Raw genomic sequence first — 17,328 nt, 5'->3', positions numbered from 1 at the left:
TCATAGTGGAGGTGATGCAGCTGAGTAACAGAGACAGGACTCAAGAATAAGTGACAGATCTGGAAGACTTCACAGACTCAGAAGCCTCAAACCGAGGGAGAGGAAAACCATCAGAATGGGAAGGAAGAAAGCTTACATGCTGGGAGACTTTGAGAAAGATGCAGACAGGACCTAGAGAAAGGGTTGGGATTCGGGAGAGGGAGGGAGGGGAGCACAGTGGAACACCTCAGAAGGGTGTGAGCACCCAGGGTAGCTCTGGCCTGGGCCCAGTTCCCAAAGAGTCTGAGGAAGCAGCCAGCATCAGCGTTTCCACTCCTTCTTGCCTACTGCAAACAGCTCTTATGAACCTGGGTAAACCACATATTTTAAAATATTAAGTGCTCACTGGGAAGAAAAAGACTAAAGATTGAGCATCAGAATGCTCTGAGGCCCTGCTCTGGGATATCTCAAACAGTGGCAGAGAGCTTTGGCATCCCCTTTCTCTCTACTGTCATTGGACCGTTCTTAAACACGTGAGCAGGCCATATATCTGCAGGAGGATTTTATAATAAATTATCTGAGTTGGTACAAAATCTCTCTTTCCTAGGATGTGAGCATCCCTGACTCTTTTTCATACTGGAAATAGACACCAAAGGCCAGTATCAGGAAGGGCTCAGAGGAAATAGGACCTAACCCATGGTCCTGCTTGACTGTTAACTTCTGCAAAAACAAACAAAAAACTACCAAAAACAAACAAGCAAACAAAAACACTCCTTAGAGAGTCACATGTGATCCAATCCAGGTCCCCAGGGTAGAAGACTTCATATACAGGGCAGTGATATCAAAACTTAAGACCGCAATGTTCGATGAATGGAGCAAGCCATAGATGTGTTGCCAAATCTTGACTAATGTGTTAAATGTATTTTTGCCCGAGTCAAGCACAGAGAGTGTTACTAGAGTCTTGATCAAATATTGAACAGGGAAGGAATGAGATTCAGAGTAGGGGGTGGGTATCATTTGTTCTGAGTTGAACATAGGAGGTGCCATGTTACACATGCTTGGCCTGGAGAAAGAGTATGTGTGTGTGAGAAAGTCAGAGAGCTTTGGCCCATGAGTACATTAGACCAGGTGGTCAAAGCATTAAAAGTCCCGCTCCAACTAGAAGGGCGAGCAGGACTGTGTAGCCATTGTGGATGGCTTTATAGATGCCATAATCTCTGCTTAGTTTAGTGGCAATTGTGTTAAGCTCCATACTAACCTGCTTTGTATAGTTCACAATTTATTCACACTCAAATGTGACAAGTGCTTGTATTGAAAAGGGTTCACTGACCACAAAAGAGGTGAGAGCCACTTCCACGGTGCCTATTTTCTTGAAATATCCCGTACGTGGCAAGCACTTACTTGGAATGTATAGGAGCAGTGGCTGAGAGAGCAAAGATTCAGGGATTAGAAACTCAGCCTCTTTCTTTCATTCCATCAGCGATGTGATGGATCATTTGTTTGGGAATAGCAAAGCAAAATGCAAATGAGGCAATTTTTTTTTTAAACCATCATTTATGGGCATGATTTTAAATGTAAAATATCCAAATTAATTTTCCAATTCTTCTTCTTTACCTTTAATTGTTACCCCAAAGTGCTGCTGGGTGTTTTGGCAATGGATTGCTAACATCTGCAAGGTTAAATAAGTTCTGTATCAGTTAAAGCATTAGCAAAGGAGGACACTGGACGTGGAATTCACCTCTGCAGTGAGCCTCAGCCCCTCTGCTTATGTCTCTGGATTGATAAGGAATCGAGGGTGATTTTCATCTAGTTAAGATTACTCATAAATGTTGGATTGTGTGCACACATTGTCAACGAGTGAAACAAACACTGAATAACATATGAATAAGTTACAAGATATTTTTTACACTTAACATTTTTCAAAAAACACCTCCTGCTGTTCAAGCCCATGCCCCATAAACATCTCCAGTAAAGCAGTGATAAAAGCAAGAATAACAACCCTCAAATGATAAATGGGTCAAATTTAGAGAAGTCAAAGTAAGTAGTATTTTCTTCACCAGTCAAATGCAAAGGTTACACACCCATGCTCACCAACTGCCTTCTCCCTTGCATTAGATTATAAAACAGTGATCTCATTTGCGTTCAGAAACAAATATGACTGAAAGCTATTAACCAAGATCTAATATTGTAGTTATCTAATATTTTAACTGAATATTCCCATATATGATAGCAATTAATTATAACTGCTTAAAAGGAAATATTGACTGTATGTAATTTATAAATTTTTGCTCTCTTTGAAAATGGTCACCTCAAATAAAATTGATTAGCCAAAAAGAATTTTAGAATATATTTATGCCACAGTCTGTGCTTGAAATATGAAATAGACATTAAACATTTAGCATGTCTATAACAATTCGACATCATTTAGCAGGTTATTAATGAAAAGCAATAAAAATTAATTGAATTGACATGGCTAAGTAACTAATTTCTTAAAGCGTCTTTAATAAGAGCTATTTCTATGGGGTAAACGTCAAAGCTCTTCTCATGAGATGATGAACTATATTTTTAAATGTTATCAAAACCATTTGGAATCATCCCAGAATCTAATCTAAAGAAGACCATATCTATATTTAAAATTTTAGCAGGTTATAACTTATTAATTTTCATCTATCATTGTAAAAACTACAATTTCACTTACGGTAAGAAGAGAGAGCGGGGGAGAAAGTCTAAAGGTAAATTCTTACAGAAACTACCTTGTGGATGTAATAGTAGATATTATCAAATCGTTTACTATGACACGGGACATTTCCTGTGTGTGCACTGCAAACATGGGAGAGTAGCTTGTAAAGAGGATAAAGCAGCAAAAGCTCCTTACTTAGTTGGAGCCATCAGGACTGCGCAGAGACGATGTTCAGAATCTGACCTAGGGCATCAATAAGACAACCCAAGATGTGGACTTTCAGTGGTACATAAGCGTTATGCCATTAATGGGGCTTGGATTATAACAGCTTATTCTTATAAGGTGACAAATTCACCATATGGCTACCTCATCGATGACAAACCTAAAATGTATTAAACTCTGTGGGGTAAATACACCCACAGGCAAATCTCATATACTGACATTTTTTAATACTAATTGAAGCTGATTGATTTGCACATTCTACGTTTTCAGCTCGCCAAAATGATGTATTTAATGTTTTTATTTTTAAACACAATTAAAAAATAATATATAAATATATACATACTGCAAATGTAATACAGATAACAAATTCATTTAAGCCCATTTATGCACATTAGTAACACACCATGTGGCAGGAAGACTAGGGCTACAAGAAGACCCCTTGGCGATTTATTTTATATTAAATCCCTAATGGCCTCTCCTTATCTTAGCAAAAATATGCACGAAAGTCCAGACTATGCAGCCATCGAAATGAATGGTTATTTATTTGCTAAACGAGAACCCTATGTTTAATGTTCCTTAGACATAAGGTAGTCTGGAAAAGTCGCATTCCTACAGCTCCATACATCATTTATTTTACATACCCTAACTTCTCACAACAGGCAGCGGAAAAATATCTCCGAACAGCATTGTAAGTTGCTGATATTTTTTTTGTTTTGTTTCTGATTCCATTACTGGAAGATTAAATGTTAACATGTTTACTTGCTTTCTTTAGCAACAAAAACAAATCCATGTACCATATTGCTGCCCAACACATGAAGGGATATAAAATGGAAGCAAGTTTGCAAATATAAAAAAACCAATGTCGAGCAATGGGTGAATATCCAAAGTTCAAACCTGTAAATAAGCCTTAATTAAACACACAAGAGAAAGCCTATTGTACTTGAAATTTGCTACAAAAATACACATACTAGTGAGTGGAAAGTTCTAATACAGCGTTCTTGCTCTTTCAAAAAAGAAAGCTTTTTCCCCCTTTATATAATGTGTTTAAACTTGGTCCAGGACATAATAGCTTTTAATATTCATGCTGACACTGACACTTTTCTATAAAATATGGTTCAGTTTAAAATTACTTCATTTCAGGTTCAACACCAAAATGTTGTAGGCATAGGGCTTTCCTGAGAAGAGAGGAAGAGAGCAAAACACATTGTTTGCTCCCTCCCTCAATGCCTTCTCCATCTAACTTCCAACAGATTTTCATGTAGTTAAAATTGAGAAGGTTCTTAAGAAGAAAGAATTTGCATCTGCCTGGTATACCTTAGTGGTTGAGCATCAATCTATGAACCAAAAGGTCACAGTTTGATTCCCAGTTAAGGGCTAGATCCCCAATGTGGGGCGTGCATGAAGCAACCAATCAATGATTCTTTCTCATCATTGATGTTTCTATCTCTCTTTCCATATCATTTCCTCTCTCAAATCAATAAAAAATATTTTTTAAAGAAGAAGAATTAATTCCCAAAGAAACAAATACCTGGCAGGGAGGAATGTATGGAATAAGGGAAGGGACAAGACCACCTTCCTTACTTTAGAGGAAACAGTGACTCATGGTTTTCTATAGATATACTAGAGGGCCAGTGCACAAAAATTCATGTACTCAGGGGGTCCCTCAGCCTGGCCTGTGCCCTCTCACAATCTAGGACCCCTCAGGGGATGTCCCCTGGCCTGTTTAGGCCTGCTCCCTGGGGGATCAGGCCTAAGCGGGCAGTCAGACATCTCTCTGGCAGGCTGGGAGCCCTTGAAGCATGTTCACCTGCCTAAGCTGCAGTCAGACATCCTTAGCACTGCCAAGGAGGCGGGAGAGCCTCCTGCCACCTCCACTGCACTCACAGCCATCAGCCCAGCTTGTAGCTGAGCAGAGCTCCCTCTGTGGGAGTGCAGTGACCACCAGGGGCAGCTCTTGCATTGAGCATTTGCTTCCTGGTGGTCAGTGCACATCATAGCAACCAGTCATTCCACCATTAGGGTCAATTTGCATATTACCCTTTTATTATATAGGATACAGAATAGGCAGGACTCATAAGGAGCAATTGTGGTATCATGCTGTGGGGCTAGTTCTTGCCTGATCCTGTGCAAAAAAAATCAGGCAAAGCCCATGATTTTTTGGGACATCTTTAGGTAACAAAGCTTTTAAAAATAATTTCAATTCACAAGATGTAGTCTCAACTGAATAGTCAAAATTGCAATCTGTTATGGAGTGGTGGGTAGGGGTGGGAGGAGTTGTGATCTCCTCTTCATTCTTTCCCCAGTTCTACTCCTCATTAATCTCCTAACTCTAGTTCTTAACTCCAGTGGGGTTGGAGCACAGGGAAGTAAGATGAAGTCTAAGGAGTAGGAAAGTTATTCCTTCACTGTTACTTTCTGAAATTCCTAAATTTTGTTAGAGCTCCTGCTCTCAAAGGTGGGCTACTTTCATGGGCTTTGAGTGGATCTGTCGGACCTCCCATCGCCTATCTTCCCTGTGCTCCTGGACAGTTGAAATCCATTTCTATTCTTTAATTCCCTAACCCAGAGGAAACTGGGCCTGCCTCCTACTACATGCAGTGGAGATCTGCTTTGTTTTCATTTCAAGTCAGCCCTGTAGGCAGGATCTCTGAAAAATGCACACTGGCCCTCCCTTGCCCATAGCTAGATCGGGTTTATTATAAGTATTCCTTCCTCCACCCACTATTCTGACAATTTTCTTGGAGAGAAGGCTACTCCACACAGCCCCCTGTTCTGTGCCCCCACTGTCAACACAGCCAGTCAGTACATTTCCTTAGAGTTTCTAGCTTGGAGTGAAACACAAGCGAGCACACTGTGTACCCAAACTTGAAAAGGGCACATATGAGTCCCTCTGAGCGGGTCTTCCAGAACCCACTATCCAGGTCAATGTGAGGGACTGATGCTCCCTTGCTCTTAATCAAGCCCCACCCCAAATCCATTGAGTCAGAATTCTGGTATCCTGTATTGGCCTATTAAACCTATTAGAATTATTATCATTCCTAAATTGAGGGAGGACTGAAATAATTTTGAATGGGTAAATTAAATAGATGGATGAAATCAGTGCATGCACTCACACTCTCCTCTTTAACCCTGCTGTGCCAAATACACATCCAATCTGATGGGCTGTAAGCTAAGCTGGTGATGTTAATGAATGTAATATAGATTGGAAGTGTCATTGTTTGCACAGGTAGGTACAAGATGACTGGTTTGTGATAAAAAGAAAGCATCCTAACACAGCTGGTGTGGCTCAATGCTTGAGCATCGACCCATGAACCAGGAGGTCACAGTTCAATTCCTGGTCAGGGCACACGCCTAGTTTATGGGCTCGATGCCCAGTAAGGGGACGTGTAGGAGACAGCAGATTAATGATTCTTTCTCACATTTGATGTTTCTCTCTCTCCTTTTCCTTTCCACTCTCTGAAATACATATATCACCCTTAAAGGCCAGAACAATGGGGAGTCACTCACAGGTTTTTACAGAGTGGGAGAGCTTGGCAAGAGCATATGTGAAGAAACTGAAAATTAGGTTTCATATTGGAATAATGAAAAAAAATACTAGTCTAAAAAAAATAGTAGTCTAAAATGTTGAAGGCAAAACAAAGCCTCAAATATCTAATGTCATATTCTACCTTTTCTGGAAGAGTCTTTTACCATTCATTCATAGGATAAAAATAATCATAGACCTATTTCAAAGGGTAGCCATGAAGGTTCACTGAGAAAATAAGAAAATATGTGGTACATAGTAAACAATCAATGAATGTTGGCTACTATCATATTAATTTTTCATTGGAATTATTCAGGGTATGGACGCTAGTGCCATCCTTAAGTACAGTGAGCATTAAATTAATCTTTTGAAGAAATAAGAAAAGACTGTTACCATATCACAGTTTAGCACTTAACCCTTTTCCTTTTTCCACCACTAGGCGACACCACCAACCTATAATAATCCACTCCTCTCCAAACAGGCTCAGCACAGCCAACCTTAGCAATCACCATTGATTAACAAACAACAAAAAAAGATGGCTATTCTGTAATAGAAAGTAACTATCCTAAATTATTTCTTTGTTCGAGTCTTTTTCATTTTTTCGAATTGCCATCGGCTATTTGGTATAAACTTATGATTTCATTTCAGTGTGTAAAAAAAACACACAACAAATCCTTGTTACTTAGGGAACCAATTCAGCTTTTACCTACAAAGATGGGGAAGATGGACTAAAACAGTTGCAATCCACTGTTTTTGTTTTGCAGATGTTTCTTGTGTCACAAGCAAAGGGAACAATTCTCCTTTTGCTTCACAGCCTGCTTTTCTATGACAAGTTGATCCGATGTAGTAATTAACTATTAAAATATTGCATCTCAGACATTACAGACAAACTAATTTAAACCAAGGTCAGGTCTCCAAAACAGCAGAATAACTCTGAAAGCAGGAGAGAGAGAAAAATAAATGAGAAAATAGGTAAGCAACAGTTGCTATAAAAGTAACACCATGCAGTTAAGACCGGTCTGACCACATTCCTAAAAAATGTAATTAGCCAAATCCTTCCAGAAATTAAGCCATCAAAATGACATTATAGTACACTTACAAAATGTATTCACAGAGTGAAAGAGCAGTCATTCTAGCATAGCACTATGTCCTGAGGGGTTCCCTTCTCATAAAGAAAGATGCAGAGGAGAATTCGATAGTGTACTCTGAAGAAAGTTCTGACTGTACAGATATATTTTGTGAAATGCTATTTCTTAATTCCCTCAGCAGTGCTGAAGTTGAGAATGAATTAACTTAATAGGCTGTTTTCTGGTTTCTTTGTCATCTCATGAGATGATAAAAAAAAAACACCCAGAATAGAATAAAATGATAGAAGGAAAGCTTACCTATTCACTTTCCAAATAGCAACATTTATTAAAGGGCAATAACAAGAGAGGATTGAATTCTACCAACACCATGGAGCTTACTTCTCAGAAAGGTGGGCATTGACACCTGATTTCCTTAATAAGGAAAGGGTCAGCTTACTTCCTCCTCCTAAATGATTTCAGTAAAACAGGATTGCCTTCTGATTGTTTTTGAAGGTCTACAAATGTACAATATTTATTTCTATAAAATGCAGCAATACGTGAATTGATTCAAAATGCCTTCTAATAATATGCCCATTTCCCCAAAGGTAACGGTGAACGGCAAGGAGAGGTCCCCAAATAGGGCAGCACAGGTACCAGAAATACAGCATCAAAGAGGAGATGATATATGGAAAGGTTTTTTTTATTGGCTGTTTAATAACAAATGTGCACTATAAAGTTACCAGAGGAAGTGTGGTGCTGCCCAGGTAGGAGAAGTGACAGTGAAAAATGGAGCAGAGCTTCTGAAAGCAGCAGATGGGCAAACTGAAAAGGGAGAAACTGGGCAAACCTACCAAGGGAAGAAAGAATATTAAAAACGATGTGGCCCAAAGAGCGTTATCAGAACTCACTGGTCCCACCCAGGATGGCTGGAGCACAGGAGAAAGGTGATAATCCAAGACTCATTCCCAGAGACACCCAGCTCTGTGAGCCCAGCTGAATGGGAGAGACATAGCATGGGGAAGACAAGGCTTCCAGGACTGGAGTCTGAGTCTCCGGCGCACTGTTTCTGCACATCTCTTCCCAATCTGACTTTTGATGAATAAAACTGTAGTATATTTCATCGTGACTTTTTTTCTCCTGTGTGTGTGTGTGTGTGTGTGTGTGTGTGTGTGTATGTGTGTGTGTGTGTAAGTAAATCTTAAATCTAGTCTCTTAACAGAATGTTACCAACAACTACCAACCCCGTTTTGAGATATCACATTGGCACCTTGAACTTGGCCATGGTAACGGTATGGATTTGCACCATGGAAATTGGAAACACTACATATGAAAGCCTGCTTCATTGCTTTGTTGATTGTTTAGTGCAGGTGTTGGCAAATGACTGCCCACTGGCCACACTCAGCACTCTGCGTGTCTGAGTATAGCCCATGAGCCAAGCACTTTCAGAGAGTTGTTATTTTACATTCCTACATAAAATCCTCCATTTTGCCTTCTTGTCCACAAAGTCTAAAATATTTACTGTCTAGCTCTTTATCAAGAAAATTTACCTTGTCTAGACTTAGGCAGGCAATGGAGAAAAGGTTAATTATGCAGGCTAAACTTAAAGTGGATTGTGATTCTAGCCATCACACTGTGAATAGCACAAAAAGCGTCCCCAAAACTCCTGAGGACATGTTCTTCTAGTATTGGAAAACTATTCAGCAAAGAAAGCATGTTGTTGACAAATAGGCGAAGTTCAGATTAAAAATCTTGGTTTCACTTTCTCGTTATAGAAAATAAAAATATCAGCTGCATTATTGTGGAAACAATACTTTTCCATCAAGGCAACCAAGAGTTGCACAAAAATAAACTACCGTATTTTTCGGACCATAAGACGCACTTTCCCCCCCCCCCAGAAGTGGGGGGGAAAAGTCCCTGCGTCTTATGGTCCAAATATAGCCTACACATATACTTTAAAAAAAAAGTTTTTTTACTTGCCCGGCTCTGTGTGGTCTCTGTGTGCTTGCCCGGCTCTAAAATGGTTCTAAATGCTGCTGTTTACTTTACAGGGTTGATTACATGTGTTTATGACTGTGATGTTGGGTTTTAATGCACATAAAATATTTTAGGACACTATTTGTTTCAGAATCTTTTTTTCTTCATTTCCCTTCTCTAAAAACTGGTGCGTCTTATGGTCCGGAGCGTCTTATGGTCCGAAAAATACGGTAATTCATTCTGTGAGATTCAATTGATTATATGTAATTTAAAGAGGAAATTCTTTGTAAATTGTGTGCTATATATCCTTTATATCAGATACATGGATATAGAAAGACAAATTAGTTAATTTCCACTCCCCCCACCCCCCTGCTAAGAGAGCTCTCAACGTTAAACATTCCCCAACATACCACTGCTGCCTGCCCTTTATCATCAGTCTGTGCTGACCTTAGAGATGGCATGAACAATAGAATATGATGGAGGTGATATTCCAAGACATTTTACATTAGGTCACAAGAAGTGCAGCTTCCACCAGAGTCTCTTACAAAGTCCACTCTTGTTTCTCTCTCTCTCTCTCTCTCTCTCTCTCTCTCTCTCTCTCTCTCTCTCTCTCTCTCTGTCTCTTTCCCTCTCTTCATTCCTCCCTCCCTCTCTTCCTCATCCCTAACTCTGGGAACCTAAGTATCATGCTATGAGAAACCCAAGCCAGGTGACAGTCCCCACTGAACTCATAGTGGGTCACCATCTGACTGCAACAATGTGAGAACCAGTTGAACCCAATAAATCTACAGAACTATAAGAGCTACTTATCTGTTTTCAGCCTCTGGGTTCTGAGGATGGCTTGCCACACAGCAGTACCTAACTGGAACACCCATTTATGTTGAGGAGGAGGAGGAGGCAGTGAGGAGGAAGCAAATTAGACTCAACACATCAGGACCTCAAACCCCCAGGTCAGGGTATTACAGCTCTGTTCTATTCCATGGCCTTGGTGTGAAAGCAGTTGCACAAGCATGTTGGGGTGGGGACCTAATGAAAAGGGGAAATGGTAATGAGTAATACACACCCACATTTGCATATAAATCTAAATCACACAAAGTCCTTCTCCACTAGATATGAACAAGTAAAAGACCATGAAATGGAACACGGACTTTACCCTGTTCATTAACTACCAATGAACCACATATGAGCTTCAAACAATGTCATGCAGCTTCTCCCACAGCTTTCTTCCTATGCACAGAGTCAAACAGGCATGTCTAGGCTAGTGTCACTTAAAGCCCCCACAGGCTCCAGACAAGGCCATGTCATCATCACACCTGATCTCATTCCCTCATTCCCACTGCACCGTTCTCCAGAGAGGTCAGTGGGGATTTCTGGACTCTGAAGAGAATTTATGCCTGGAGCAGGCTCTGCATTGTCTATACTTACTTCCCCTTTTCACCCTTTCCACGTCAATGTTTTTTTTTTCGTTTTTTTTTTCAGTGTTTCAGAGAGAAGGAGAGAGGACCAGGACACTACTCTATGCCAAAGATTGCACAATGGATAATGATTTCTAAACTCTAGATCAGCACGTGTCATATTCCTGCTGCAAAATGAGAGCTAGAAAAGCTGTACTGAGGCATTTTTTATCATTTAGGGACATAAGTGGCCATTTAAAGAGAAGTATGGCTAGAAGAACAGTTAGATGCGACCGTGTACCTGAGCCAATGAAATGTGAGCCAAAGAGATCGATACTATTTTCAAACTGGACACATAAGAACTTCCCACCTTGGGCCCTCCAAGCTCATTTTCATCACAGCTGAGAGGACAGAGATGTCCGCATGCAATCTAGGAGCTACAGGTTGAAGATAGTCTCTGAATAATTTCTGGCCACCAAACCAGGAACACCAAATTGGATTGCTACATGGACAAAATATGGACAACTCCTCTGTTGAGTGTCTGAGATTTGAGATTTATCTGTTACAGCAGCTAGAGCTATTTTAACCAATGCATAGTTAATCATAGTACCTCTTCCTCACAGGGTTGCTGGAGGATTAAATGAGATAATGTTTACAAGTCCTTACTCTACTGTCTAATACACAGTGAGCACACATCATCAAATGTTCACTCCTTCTTAACAAGGAGCAATTGGCAGACCTGGACCAAAAAAAGAAATGGAGCCATTTAATTAAGAACCTGGAGGAGAGGTTGTGTATATTTCTGTTGGTTAGCCAGTTGGCTTTAAAAATTATCTTCAGTGTAAACATTTGGTGTTTTGAAGAATATGCTAATCAAAAATAATATGTGCTTCCCCAAAATGTGTCTATGCATTCTATGACAAAATAATATAGGTAAATACTCAGGTACTTTCATCCTGAACTCTTAAAAAAAAAAAATCAGAGCTCAGACAATGAGAAATCACATTTAGTGCTTAAAATTAGTACACTGAATTTCTCACTCTTAAATCATAAGAGTCCAGTGATGCTTCACTGTGGCCTGAGTCAATGTTCCCTTTGGTCAGGGAGGAGTGTGACAGAGACCTCAGGAATTCATTCCGGCCTGCGCTCTGAGGGCTAGGAGGAAATGCTGTATTTTTCCCTCTGCAGTGTTCCAGGGTGCAGCCTGGCTGGAACCTCTGCAGGGCAGAATGCGCTAGCAGTGTGAGTCACTGTACCAGAATGCAGCTCATGTGCTCTGTTCCAGGTTTCAAATGACAGTGTCTGGTCATGAGGAGGCCCTGGGCTGAGAGCACAGAAAAGCCGTAGAGAGAAAACAGACGGGATAAAGGAGACAACATTTAGAGGAATTGGTTTGAAATAAAACCACATGGTAGCAATAGATAAGATGTGCTTAGCAGGCAACAGGTTCATTCAGATAGTTTTATTCTTTTCAGCTGTCTGGAAAATGACTACTTTTATCGATAGTATATGTTATGGGTTGAATTTCTATATTAAAGATACTGAGGTCCTAACCTCCAGCACCTAAAAAATGTGACCATATTTGGAAATAGGGTCAATGCAGACATAACAGTTAAGATGAGGTCATTCGGGTAGGTCCTCATCCAAAATGGTATCTGTGTAAAAGGGGGTCATTTGGACACAGAGGCATGCATAGGGATGAAGTGAAGATGAAGGTGGAAGATGTGTATAATGATTTCACCAGCCAAGGACCATCAAAGATTGCAAGCAAACAGCCAGGAGGTAGGGAGAGGCATGGAACAGATGTCCTCTCTTCCAGAGCCTCCAGAAGGAACCAATCCTGCCATCTTAAACCTCTAGCCTCCTGAACTGTCAGACAATAAATTTCTATGTAAGTCTCCCAGTCTGTGTGGTGCTTTGTTTTGGCAGCCTGAGCAGACTGGTACAGTGTGTATGCAGGAATACATCATAATGTGATTGAGCAAAATAATAAGGGGTCAAGTCATTACCTGGTTATTGTTCTTTCTGAGGAAGGATGCTAATGTCTAAAAGCCCTTCAGGAGATGCTTCAAGGAGGCATAATACAATTTGGTGTTCACAAGGGAACCAGGTACATCCTTAGTTTCTTCAGTGGTACCTCATTCAAATAGAAAGATTTTTCTCTTCCCCTTAGATCTTTTTTTTTTTTAATTGATTAAAAAAGCAGGCAAGGGTTTATTGAAAAACTGGCCAGGACGGCCCGCAGGAGCACCACATGCAGGTGGGCCCCACAGGACTGCACTGATCCAGGGGTAGGCAATCCCTTCTAAAGCTTCAAACACAGGAATTTCCCTTAGTCCTAAATTCTAAAGGCTGGGAACATTGGAATGTGGCCTTATCTTGCCCATAATATAAAAGCAGAACTCAGAGGTTAATCTCTAAAGGTTATCTATAGTTTCTACCCCTGAAGCTACTGAGTCAGTGGGAGTCAATCTCCTGTAACTACCCTATTGTTTAAGCAAGTAATCGAAGGTCGAAGTCAGATAGCAAGGTTAAAATTCAAACAGCAGTTTTTACCTAAGTATGATTGCTACCATATTTCATTCCCCACTGATTTTTTTGTGCATGAGTCAAATCATTGACTCATCCTACTTCCTTGCTCTCCAGTCCCCTAGCCCCCTTAGATCTTAATATACTACTTTACTAGGGAGTAAAGTAGGATGTACAATCACCACTTCAATCTGTTGGCAAACAATAAAGGCCAAATATGTTCCAGTTAAGCATGTGCATTAATATCCATAAACTCTCATCTTCCTTTTTTATTCTGATTAAGGCTTTATTATTTTTAATGTTTATACTTTCTAGTTTTCTTTTTAAATGGATTTTGTTTTTGGCAACTTTTTTTTTCTATAATGGTTCCACCACTAAAATGAAGGACTGAAACAGAATGAAACCCACCTGTGTTTCTCTTTTGATAAATAAACTAGCAAGCAATGAAAAGGGCACAAAGGATCAGGTACAAAGATAATCACTGAAATGGAGTCCAATATGTGGTGTGTGCTATAGTCAGACTCAGAATGACCTGGGCAGAGGCCATGTGAAATGAGACTATAGTGTCTTTTCCTTGGTCCTCACTTCCAAGTCCTGTCTGTAAGAAAGGCTATACCCTTCCTCCGCCATGTTTCTGATAAAGCCATTTTTTATTCATTGCTCCTCAATGTCACATTCATTCTGACTTCATATATTGAGCAAAGCATTGAAACTCAGTATTATTATAATTATGTCCTTTCTATGATAGGGCTTCCATTAACTTCTATAACCTTGATTAGATTACAACTATCATTTGTGATCTATGCTACAATAAAAATAAGAGACAAAGGGTTTAATAGCTTTCTCCCTTTAACACAGAGGGCCAGAGTCAACCATCTGTCAAAGGCAGTGATTTCTACCTCCCAAACCAATACTTCAATCTGAAGAACATGCTGTGTATGTTGCAAGGACACAAATCCTTCTAATTTTCTCAATATTTCTACCCAAGAAAATTAACTGGGGTCACTAGACAAGTAAAGGCCATGGCATGTACAACTGTGGAATTGCAGCATTGCAAAGGACCGCTGACAATGTAAGGAATCTTCTTTCTCATTTCCCTGACATACCACAGGACCTCCAGTTGATTGCTTCTCATGACAACAGCTAACTATTTGTGTTTTGGGACAGCTGGCTGAGCAGTACTTTCTACAAATATGTGGGCCATACTTCACTTGTTGTATGTCAGCCTTCAGCCATAATTATCTGGAAAAAATGAATCGGGAAGCAACAAAGAGGATTGACTTAGATGCACAGCTAGGTGGCTTTGTGTTTCTAGCTATTTAAATTCAAAAGGAAATAAAAATTAAATATCAAAGGAACAAATTTCAGACACCAATATGTACTAAATACCTACTATGTTCCCAGCACTGGGCCAGGAAATTAAAGGGAGCTAGAACTCAAAAGATCATTCATTATCCTCAATTCACTTAAAATACTGTCTAACTATAATTAATATCTGAAACAAGCCCAAATTAATGAAAGAGATAGTACAGTATACTAGTAAGTCCCAAGTTGGCCAGTTAGACTAAACATTGCAAGAGTTCAGAGGGTGGTTATAAAAAAATGAAGAATTTATAAGCATCATCATGAAGTAACATGGTCTTGACCATACTTTGTAGAACAAGTGAGATTTATAAAATCATAGGAATTAAAACTATTTTTTTTGAGAATATATCTAGAGCTAAAGGGCAATTCGACAGCTGTTCCAAAACACACAAAATAAAATAGTGCTGATTCTGTCACTATTTTAAAAAAAGTGAGGACCCAGGAATGGGAAAGGAATGTTGAAATACAGTCAAGTAGGAGTAGGAACTGGGGAATGGCACTGCTCCTCAGGCTAAGCTGCTGGGAAAACCAAACTCTACCCTGAACTTGGGGATTTTTCTAACTGACAGATTTAATAAACCATGGGCATTTTATCTTTCAGAGAAGATACAGAAGGTTACTGAGCTCCTTTGCTGTCTCTCAGTCATCTTTAATATCCCCATTCTGCACACGTGAAAAGTTCCCATTCGGCTGATTAGAATTTAATCTGTGTGCCCCCTTTCTATGTACAAATGTCCTCCATCTTCCCAGAATATCATACAGCACTTCTAAGATGTACTTAACCAGCCTGATTAATTACTGAGCCTCTATGTAAATTATGTCAAGAGTAAGATGATCATTTTATCACTTTTTCAGCTTGCTAAACATTTACAGTTTAACATGTCTGACAAAGCCATTTGTATACCCCTGTAATATAAATGAAGGTACATTTAAGCGCCGGTAAGTCTGTAATGCTAATAGCCTTCAAGTGCTTTGCTAACTACAGACAGTTTCCTAAGCAATTACAAGATGTTCTATGTTAATTTAGAATGAAATTCCAAACAAGGCATTTAAAACCTAATAAGATACTATTAAATGAAGGGAGACAGGAAAGAGAAAGAAAACCCTAAGGCTTGAACTCGGAGAAATGATTTTCAGAGCTACTGACCCTTGCAAGATCCACGTTTTCCTTGGACTTTTAGACACAAAACAGATTTCTAATTGAAGGTGATTATCTAGTTACTACATCCCAAATTGCATGTATTTCTTGTTTTGAGTTATATCAACATCTAATTATATGAAGCACTGATCAGTTTGTAAGTCCATAGAAACTGCTGAGTTTCTACATACAATGAGAATGTGTTCTATAAACTATGAGACACTACATAACCACCATGCCTGATCATCTTAAGTGACAGCAGTTGCCTCTTTGTACGCATGTGGATCCAAGAGCTGAATTATAATATCAATCAATAAGGAATACATTAAAGAAATCACAGAAAAAAACAACACAAAAAAAACCACCTGGTTTGCTCTTGGATTTTCTGAGGTGTGGACACCATATGCATGCGTGCTATACCCTAGAAATATACATATTGATACAGTCACTGTTATCATTACAAAAAAAAATAAAAGAACAGCAACATACAATTAAAACCAAAAGACAAATTTCTTTGTTGCAGTTTTTTATCTCTATACAACTTGAGAGCTCAGTGCCTCAGTCAGAGGTGGGTAGCTTGATCAAGGCAATATCTATAATAATAAAAGTGTAATATGCTAATTAGACCAGACAACCTTCCAGACAAAGCCGGGGCTGAGAGGGAAGCTCGGGTCCCCTGTGCCAGAGGGAAGCCGGTGCCGGCTGCTGGGAGGGAAGGAAGGCCTACTCTTGCATGAATTTAGTGCATCGGACCTCTAGTACAGTGTTTTTCAACCTTTTTTGGGCAAAGGCACACTTGTTTCATGAAAAAAATCACGAGGCACACCACCATTAGAAAATGTTAAAAAATTTAACTCTGTGCCTATATTGACTATATATAAAGTAATTCTCTTGAATAGGAATCAAATAAACACAAAGAAAGTATTTTATAATTACTTTATTATGAAATATTAAGTAAACAAAATAGTGAAAAATTATAAAATTCTTGTCTTGTCTGCACCTACGGCACACCAGGCAACATCTCGCGGCACACTAGTGTGCCGCGGAACAGCGGTTGAAAAACGCTGCTCTAGTAACAATATAAAGAAATACACAAAGTTCTGCATAGCACCAGCGTGCCTCTGTAAAATATAATTCCCATTAGTGAGGTTAATTAAGATTAACACACAAGCCATTGAAAATCCCCATAGTAGATAAAGGATAATTTACCAAGGAAGCACACAAAGATTAGAGTAGCATTCACTCTGAGTCACTCATTGAAGGGACTAAAAGGAGGGTCTTATTAATACTTGAAATGTCACCATTGGTTACCAAAATGATATGTACCCAATCAGCTTACAAAGGCTGAAGGACAGCTTATTTTCTTAGAAAAGTTCTATGAACAATGCAGGGTGGCACACAGAACAAAAAGCAAACCAGAAGTGAATCCAACCAAGTGTATAATCATTGCTATCAAA

The 17,328-nt window shown here is 39.5% G+C and overlaps 1 protein-coding gene across 18 annotated transcripts in view; it reads right to left on the bottom strand.

Moving 5' to 3' along the window:
* Window positions 1-17,328, bottom strand: part of PRUNE2 (prune homolog 2 with BCH domain) — a 197,586-nt gene that overhangs the window by 123,140 nt on the left and 57,118 nt on the right. The gene's annotated exons all lie outside the window — the stretch shown is intronic.

This window comes from Pipistrellus kuhlii, unplaced genomic scaffold (genome assembly GCF_014108245.1).
Source record: "Pipistrellus kuhlii isolate mPipKuh1 unplaced genomic scaffold, mPipKuh1.p scaffold_m20_p_12, whole genome shotgun sequence".
Taxonomy (NCBI): domain Eukaryota; kingdom Metazoa; phylum Chordata; class Mammalia; order Chiroptera; family Vespertilionidae; genus Pipistrellus; species Pipistrellus kuhlii.
The sequence above is the reverse complement of the archived record's forward strand: the minus strand, read 5'-3'. Positions and strand labels throughout refer to the sequence as shown.